The following is a 9815-nucleotide window of genomic DNA, read 5'->3' as shown; positions in this document are numbered from 1 at the left end:
GGATTTACGCAATGCCCCGTCGCGTGCAATCCGGTGTCTAACGTTGATGCGTCTAATGGTGCTAACTGACCTAATATTATTAGCGATGTGCAAGTCTATAAGGATGCCCAATAAACAATTCAATGATCCTGTGAAGGCGGATTTCACTTTCATGTTTTACTGAATCCTATGAAAGAGGCATCAGGCAAATCTTGCTGTCGTGTTTTAGTCGTTTTTCCCAGGTTTTTATTTTCGTCTTCGTTTATTGGGGGCAGCTGCACAAGCTCAAGATGTTTTATTTCGTAAGCTCACCGTTATAAATTTTAATGTGTCTATTTTTGAATATTTTTTATGTTTCGAAATGCCAATCCACCAATTATCCTTACGTGCGTTCTCATAAGGATTAACTTTGTTAACTCTGCCAGGTATGCAGATTAGTCCAAATTCAAAGCGTTGCACGGTTGATTATATCTAGATTTTTTAGTAACGCTTCACTTAATCCTCTGAAGAGTATATGTAATTTCGACTTCGTTTTTTGTGGGTGCTATGCAACATTTCATTCTTGATTTGGTAGTTGGAGTTGTATAAACTTTACAATTGTAATTAAGTATACTTATTATATTTATATCCATGCTGTTTTGAATGTGCTTTGGCATGAGTATATACACCACAATCGTGAGAGTAGAACATTATCTTTGTTTTCAAGTATGGGAAGTTTATTTTCTTTTGTTCTCGTAAGATCCATGTTATTACAGCGTGTTGTTGGGCTAGTTGGTATTGCATTTTTAAGGGTAGAAAAACTACGCGTGAGAGACAAGACAATTAGAAAGGGACAGGACGGGCGCAGAATCACAAATAGCTCTATTGAAAAAACGAACACGAATATATGCCATGTATTGCACATGCGCACAACGCAACCAGTTTTCCTCCTTTCCCTTTTTTTATCAATGCACCAGCCTGTTAAACATTTCAAACTCACTACCACACAATATAACGAGAGGTTCGCTCACACAATTCCCATGCTTTTGCAAGGTTATCTTATGTATGCGTAGTGTCCTATAAATGGCATTTCCTTGTTCTAATTTTGTAAGAGTATTTGCTATAACAGGCCATAGCGGTGTGTTTTTGCGCTTTATTCTTTCCATTTGTACTTGCTTGCACCTAAGGATATGATTCTTTCATCAGAGAAACTCTTCACAGGGCTTTCCAGTAAAAAAGGCGAGCCGACATACTGTTTCTGCACATTCTTTTTTCATTTTCTCATCCCCTAACTCTCGAATCTACCCTGTACCTCCCCGCGTCCCCGCTCATTCGCACGCCGCTGCCAGCGATTTCTGACCGGCGCACAGGTCTACTCGCCGGCCAGCCGGTAGGGGGGGCGATGGCGATCGTGCGGGAAGAAGCCGCAGAATGGTGGTGCTGTGGTTTCGGTTTTGGCTCTGCAATAATTTATTTCGCAACGTAGTTTTTTTTATTTATTATTTATTTATTCAATACTGCAAGCTTGACAGCCCGAGCAAGAATGGACAAGAAACGTACAAAATACAAGAATACTTGAGTCAAAATGGTAAGGAACACTAAAGGTATAAAGATAAAAAAAAACAATGCATTTAACAAGGGCGAGGCATCAGCTCAGCACAGTGGCATTTGGGCTAAAATAAGCTTCTAGGGATTCAACAATAGAAAGTGCAGAAACGGGTAACGAATTCCATTTTTCAATAGTTCGGGAAAAAATGAAAATTTGAAAATGTTAGTCCTAGCAAAAAAATAGGGTTAGATATTTGTCATGGGCGTGACGGGATCTGGTTGAGAGTGGATTAACATACGAACATCTAATGTCTGCATTTTATTAAGCAATTGGTGCAGAAACTTCAAGCGAAGAAATTTGCGCCTTAGTTCAAGGGTTTGTATGTTATTTGTGTTCATTAGTTTGAATACGGAATCAAGGCGGCTATATTTGGAATAGATGAAACGTACAGCTCTTCTTTGGATGTTCTCTAGATTGCTAATGTTAACTCTGGTGTGCGGATCCCAAACTGTGCCAGCATATTCTAATTTAGGTCTTATGAGGGTTGTGTAGGCCAGGTATGTAACATGAGAGGGAGCATCTTTAAGATTATGCCTCAGTTGACATAACTTACGGAACGCTGACGCGCAAATGTTCCTGACATGGGTATTGAAGCTTAAGTTGTTAGTAATTGTAACACCGGGATACTTATATTCATTAACCTGAGCTAAGGGATTGTTGGAAATCATGTAGCAGGGGATGAGGTTTATTGGTAATTCTAAGATAACCTGATTTCTCGTCATTAATTCTCATACCCCATTGCGTGCAGCACGAAAGAATACTGTTAAGAGAAGAATTGAGGGCTGTCTGGTCATCTAAAGAGTGGATGTTATTAAACAGAATGCAATCATCGGCGAACAGACGTATTTGTACAGGTTCAGCAACAACATCAAGAATATCATTACAATAGATAAGAAAAAGTAGGGGCCCAAGTACGCTGGCCTGTGGAACACCAGATGAAACGGGGAGGACATCGGAAAAGTGATCAGTAAAGCTCACATACTGCTTACGATTAGTGAGATAGGAAGAAACCCATGCCACAAGGAAAGGAGGAATCCCTATTACACGTAGCTTATTTATTAACTAGACCAGAACTGAACAAAATGCGCTGAAACAAGTTCTTGCTTGAACATATACACATAAAGTATTGCAAATAGAAAGATTGCATGCCGTACCCAGCAAAGCAAAAAGTGAAGTTTGTTGGGCTATCCTGTCGATGAGCCAGTTCTGAAAAGAAACGGATGGCATCACTTAGGGAAATCACTTTTTGTTAAAAAATACACAGAAAAGGCACATTTCCCGGTAAATAAAAATGAGATTGTGACGGTGAAAGTAAGCGCTGGGGTTCGTAGCAACGGGAAAAGCACCGTTTATTTAGAGGGCGACCTGGTTCCCGTAATTCCACTGTCCCCGCAAGCTACAGCGTCCAAAAAACAGCTCCTTCGTCTTTCTCTTCGTCCTTCCCCAGCTGCTCACTTGAACGTCCTCACTTCCAACATTGGGTGTCTACCCAAGGTAAATATAATAGGTAGCCAAGGCTCCATAGAAGCCCATACGTTCAGAAAATAGTGGCTCTTTAGCTGCTCATGGGGCTTAGCGCCATCTTTGTGAGGAGGGAACACTTCCGTCGGAACAAAAAATAAACAGGATGTGACGCAAGATCCGGTCAGAAAGTGACGTCATTTTCGTGGCATTAGCGGGAAAATTTAACTTCAAAATAGCCTTAGCAGGCCTCTGATCGCCGAGGGCTCATGTCATTGCCATCTGAAGCAAGTTGGCGAGCCCTTGGCGTGTGTGCGTCAAGTCAACGCCAGCTTATACTCGTGACTAGAGAATCGTACTTTAGCATACTGCATATGATTCGCCTCGCTCGTTTATAAAAACATCTTGCATCTTCTCTGAACCTTTATTCTGTATTCATGCCTTCCACTGCTGTATAAAAGCAATCAGTTGCTTATTTTATGCAGTGGGTGGCAAACGTACCCCCTCCCCTCCGCCCCCACCCCCACCGGAATTTTTTTTCTGCCTTGGGATACAGAGCACAAAATTACACTTGCGCCCTTTTATATAAAAAACGTGCCCACTCCTTACCCCGATACCAATTTATACCAACGCCACTGCTGGGTTTAACTGCGTCGCAAATACGCAGGTTCCGTGCGTGCCTTAAGTATAGATCAAGGTTATATAATGCTGGCTCAGTTTATGTACTTCTGTTCTAAGAGAAGAAATAACGCAGTCATGCTATAATCAAGACATTTGAATTTTATTCCAGGATAAACATAAAACAAATTTACCACACTGCACAAAATCAGCACGTATACAATAAGTACAAAATGTTCGTGGGCACTACATGCATTATGATTTTCCTTACGCGCCGAAAAATTGACTTTACCCGTAACACATACCATTATGAGCAATGAAAGCGTAAACAGCAGAACTACTTCGACACAAGAGAAAATAACTAGGCACTGCATCTTGACGCAGAAAACCGGGCCGCAAGAATGCCGATTCACGAAAGTGCAGCGAGCACACCGCAGCTGCACCGGCGTCTTATTAATTAGACATGGGTTTCTACAGAAGTTCACTCAGCATTCACGCCTGCAATTTCCTGGTTGCATTATTAGGCAAGTGTCGCAACAGATAAGTAAAAAGAGGAAAAAGGGATCAATTCAAACGAAAGCGATGGCAGTATGTAAAAGCACATAGGAAAGATCTGGCAGCAGCGCAGCACGGAGCAGCACAACACAATACTGCGATGGAAATAATGCTTGCGCATACAAGTGCGGGAAGCTTACTACAAGCGTTGTAATGCAATAGAGAAGACACTGAGATAGACAATTAAAGCGACTCGTTTAAATTCGAGTGGTACTACGCTGAGAAGTCCTAAAAAAATTGACACCACTTGCTGCGAGCCAGCCTGAGGTGAAATCAAGAGATAACTGTGACATAACAAAGCTTTAGACCCATTTTTTTTTCGAAGCACCACCACGTCCTCTTACACAACCCCCGTGCACGTATTAACAGTGCTATAGTTTCGCGTTACCTGTGGAAATGAGAGGGAAATGGTGCAGTAAAACGCCAGGCGCACAGGAGTTGCTGTTGCAACCTTTTGCAGCACATCGTTTCCGTAGGTACCGAGGAAAGCGCTCCGCTCCAACCGTTGGCAGCATCGTCCCGTAGTTCACCCTGCTCGCCGGGCACGCTACTAAACGTGTTCACCGACGATACAAAGCACCTCGCAAGTCCACGCGCAGCAAAAATTAAGAGCACACCAAATTAACAAGGAAAAACGAATGCCAATGCGCACCACCAAAACACGCGAGGGGCGTTTCCCAGCAGACGAACTTCAGGAGCGCCTTTCCGAACACTACAAGGACTGCATCACAGAGCAATGACATGTGCCATTCTTCAGAGGGCGCTACAAAAAAGGTTTTTAAGAATGAACAGCAGTTTCATAAATTATTTGCACACTGGGCCTAAATAAATGTGATTCCGAAATAAATGTCGTTCGTAAAATATAAATGTTTTGTTGTAGAACAAAACTTGGTTTTTTGTTACTAGTGTTTGTTCCCTCCTCACCTAGTCGCGCTTCAATCGCCACTCCCATAAGCCCCCATGCTGATGTCGCTGGCAATAGGTTCTGAACCGCTTTTCGCCCGAAGCTTCGCTACCATTTATATTTACCTTGGTCTACCCCTGCATATGTCTGGCGATGATGATAATAATGCCGTGGCCCTAGCATACTTTCGGCACAAAAAAAGAGAGAAAAAAACAGCCCCGCCAGGCTCGAACCAACAACGTTAGCAACAAAAAACGAGGGAATTTCCGCTGCACTACCTTCGCTTTTTTTTCCTTTCTTTCCTTTTTTATATTTGTAAAAGTCAACGATGTAGGAAAAAGCGCCTACCATGTTTTGGTTCGTGGAAAGTACTAGAAACGTAAAATGATATCAATTTTTAAAGTACTGGGAAGATTTGAGGGTCAAGATTGTCCACTTTGTACACTTTATACAAATAATTCAAATTTTCGCTGAAATATGCGGTCACAGTTTGCTAATTGACATCCGCATGGCGCACCGCCATTCGGGAACGCCAGATGCTGTGGAATCATAAAAGCATAATCATATGCGCTCCACCGTCTTCGTTATTTACACTGAGGAACCTGATTCCATGAGGTGTCCCCGGATACTCATTTAGGGTTCGCATCAGGACGTCCCAAAAGAAAATGGCGGCTCAACATTTCATAAATACATGCTTTGTAGTTTCAGGTGTTTGATAGAGGACGAACAAGTTGTTCTAAGGAACAAAGTGACCTCGCTCATCCATCCATGTTTTTACAGAAAGTGTGTTGGTGTGCAATTTAAAAAAATGTTTTCATAGAGGCTGGCATTACCATAGCTTTCACCAAGGACAAAACATCTTGTCCTTGTCCTTCAGAGTACACTGCTCGGTACAGAGGTACAGGAAAGAGAACTTCTTTGAGAACTTCTGTCAGACCCTTCCTGGAAACACTTGAGGGAAACTCCAAAAAAAAACTGCGCTGAAAGGAATCTAACTGCGTCAACTACTTCTTTGAAATATCCTCTAATTGTAGACCATTCCTGGTTGCACGAAGAAACGATGAACTGCGGTGAAGCATTATAATGTGTAACTTGGAAAAAACTACGCTAGAAAGGGTCGCTTGAATCCCTCAAGAACATAAAACCATTAACAATTGACCTTACGAGTATATGCGATAGCCCGAGCCCTCCCGGCTTCACTCTTCGAAAAAGATAAGTGCGGCTCATGCGTTCCTATGTTGAATTCCATGCTGCTGCTGCTTGAGATACTGCTCCTCGCTGCCGTCGGCCTGTCGCCGCTGATCACCTCTGCCCAGCTGTTCCTCCCAATCGAGCAATACTGGCGCACTGAGGCCTTCCCGGTCTTCGACGGACCATCGTTCGCGAACCACGGCCATTCTGCAGCTTTTGCGACAGCACCATCGCTTTCGGCGGTCATCCGGATTCCTGTCTGGCAACAACGGGCTGCTTCCGCTGAACCGACCGCCGCAAGGGGTGGTCATGAGTGCGCACATTTCGACGCCAGTTCGGGCCACGACACCGAGTTGACATTGAGGCAAAAACCTTTCTTACATCTGCAGGTCAGTTACTTTAGTACGCACAGCTACCGTGACACTGATGTTTGTGTTATTGCGGTGCCATGTCCCCCTTTTTCTTGCTTTTGAAAGCGTGTTCGCGCGGCGGCATTGTACCTTTGGCTCCTGTTATTGCTTTATTGTGACGTCGAGTCGAACCAAGGACCCATGAATAGGGCTCTGAAAGAAAAACTAGAATTTGCCTTCGATGCAGTCAAGCGCCTTGAAGCATCCAATTTATCTGTGCTGGAATCTGGTAACAAGGTCTTGCACATTCATACAGGCCTAAAAATAATTTTGAATTGCTTTTGAAACGAGTCACTGAAATTGAATCCAGATTGGGGTCATCTGTTTCTGCGCCACTCCCAGAGAACAACGAGGAAAATTCAAAACTTCAAAGCCAAGTTGTCCATCTACAATCTAAAATTGCTTCCGTGCTTCAGGTTCCGCCCCAATGCTAGGCAACCTTTCGAATAACGAGAATAAGATCGATGAACTAGTAAACCGCTTGCGGAGATCCAATGTCTTATTTTATGGTATCACTGACGGTGGCCGATCGGAGTCATGGGAAGCTGTTCAAAAGATTGTGACTGATTTTTGTCAAAACCAGCTTCAACTTGCTCTAAAGTCTATCGCACGAGCCCATCGCGTTGTGCATTTTTCGCCAGATAAAACACGGCCAATTGTGTTAAATTCTTTGATGATAAAGAGGAAGAGGCCATATTAAGTGGGAGCAGCCGGCTCAAAAATACGTCCTACGACTTGTCGCGTGACTTTCCCAGGCAAGTCCCACAGAAAAGGCGAAAGCTACTATAGTTTTGAAAAACAATACAAAAGGACGGTGACCGTGTGAAGCTCGTTTTTGACGGTCTGTGCAGCTGCGCCGGCTTGTCCGTATTGGAACACTGTTGCAAATCACGCAGCAGCCGTTTCTAATCCAACCACGGTATGACTGCATTATCCCCACACCCTTCGTTCCACAACAAAAACCTGTCTGTCACCACAAAGCTCAGTCCTAGTGATATCTCTTTTTCTACACAAATATCAGAAGGGTTCAGTCAAAAAACATCGCGCTCTCTTCCTTCCTTGGTTCTATCACAGCATCAATTATAGCGCGCAATGAAACGCAGTTGAAGGGTGACGTTCCCGATGGCAGCATTTTTTTCTCCTTGGCTGATTATAGGTTCTCCCACTGGGATAGGGAACACTGAAAGGGAGGTGGCGTTCTTCTAGCAATTAAAAATGACGTGCTTGTCGTATCTTTGCAAGTTAGTTCTTTTTCTGGAATGTTTATGGGTTTCCTAAAAACGCGGTGTCCATGACATAATTGCTGGTGTTTTTTACTGGCCCGCCGATGCGAATACCGACTTTTCAAGTGAATTTCCATGCACTCTCACTAATTGGCTACCGTTTTCCTAATTCTATATTGTTTACCGTTGGCGACTTTAACTTTCCCAACATTTGCTGGTCAACTCAATCTGTAATGGTTGGCCAAACTGAAGCACACAACTTTGTTCCTTCTTGTCTCGATGTTTCTTTTGTTCAGATAATTAATCGTCCCACACGTTGTTTGTCCACATCGGCTGACATTGTAGACTTAATTTGGACCAACGATCCTGATATTTTTTCGGACATTATGCATCTCGATGGGCTACCTCACCGTGATGTCCTGACTGGAAACCTCTGTATTTCCCATATCAAGCGCACAACTACAAAGAAACAAATAACATGTTACAATAGGGCTGTACAGAAGCATTAACAATGAACTGTTGTCATTTACTGATAATGTCCTGGAAGAACACGCATCGCGATCAGTTGGGGATAATTGGATCATGATCAGACATTGCCTTGCTAAATCAAGTTCATTCCAAACATCACCATAAAAACAGGAAACACCGCTCCTTGGTATAACAAGCAGCTTCTACGCCTTAAAAGAAACGCCTTTATCGCCGCTCCAATAAAAAAAATTCCGTCTGCGATAGCTGGGTGCATTTCAGAAAATGTGATAAGGAATATCAGTCACTACTCGCATCAACTCGCCGTCGTTTTTTCAAACCTGACTAATCATCTATTCTAAAAAAACCTCGGCAATTTTGGCGTGTGACCAACCCTGCTAATGATCTCGAGATCGTCCTCGCTGAGTCGCTGAGAGTACTGACGATGTCTGAGTGTGGAGAGGCTTTCAACGACGCATTTATATCAGTATTCACGTACGAAGACAACACGTAATGCCGTAAGTTGACTTCATTCCTGATATCAGCATGCCAAAAATAATAATCAGTGAAGCGGATATATTTTCATTACTAAATTGACTCAAAGTTTCAACTGCTTCTGATCATATGGGCGTCAATAACAAAATACTCATTCGTCATACTGTGTCTCTTTTTTTTCAATCCTTATCATCAGGTTGCGTCCCCATGGCTGGCGATTTTCAAAAGTCATTCCCATCTTCAAATCCGGAGAACGCTCTTCAGCCCTATTCTATCGTCCCATATCGTTAACCAGCAACATTTGTAAACTCCTGGAACGTATATTGCACACAAATCCTTACCTACCTGGAGAACCGTATGATTGTACATAAATAGCAACATCGTCTTCGCACACAGCTCGCCGGTTTCATTCATGACATTCATTCATCTCTCAACGGTGGATGCCAAGTTGACGCTATTTTTTTTATTTCTCGGGAAGCTTTCGACCATGTTCCTCAACGCAGGCTCCTCGCTAAACTTTCTCATCTTAACATTCACTCTAGTATTTTATCATGGGATAAATATTTTCTTTCATCGCGAATACAGTGCACGTCCGCTAACAATCGTACTTCTTCTTTCAAAACACGTAACTTCCGGAGACCCCCAGGCCAGCGTACTAGGACCCCTTTAAATTTTACTCTGTGTTTATGACTTTCCATCCTGTGTCTTTTCCCAAATAAGAATTTTTGCTGACGACTGTGTGATTTACCGAATATTGTCCTGTGATAATGACGGAAAACCTTTGCAAACCGATCTTATCGCTATCAATGCCTGGTGCTCATCTGGCTAATGACCCTAAACCACTCCAAAACTAAGTCTATGTCCTTTATTAATCGCGCCTCCAGAGTTCCTACTTCCTACATGCTTGATAATATTGCCATTGACCT

This window comes from Haemaphysalis longicornis, unplaced genomic scaffold (genome assembly GCF_048455015.1).
Source record: "Haemaphysalis longicornis isolate Haplotype H1 unplaced genomic scaffold, Haemaphysalis longicornis Haplotype H1 scaffold_1, whole genome shotgun sequence".
Classification (NCBI taxonomy): domain Eukaryota; kingdom Metazoa; phylum Arthropoda; class Arachnida; order Ixodida; family Ixodidae; genus Haemaphysalis; species Haemaphysalis longicornis.
Note: the sequence above shows the minus strand (reverse complement) of the source record.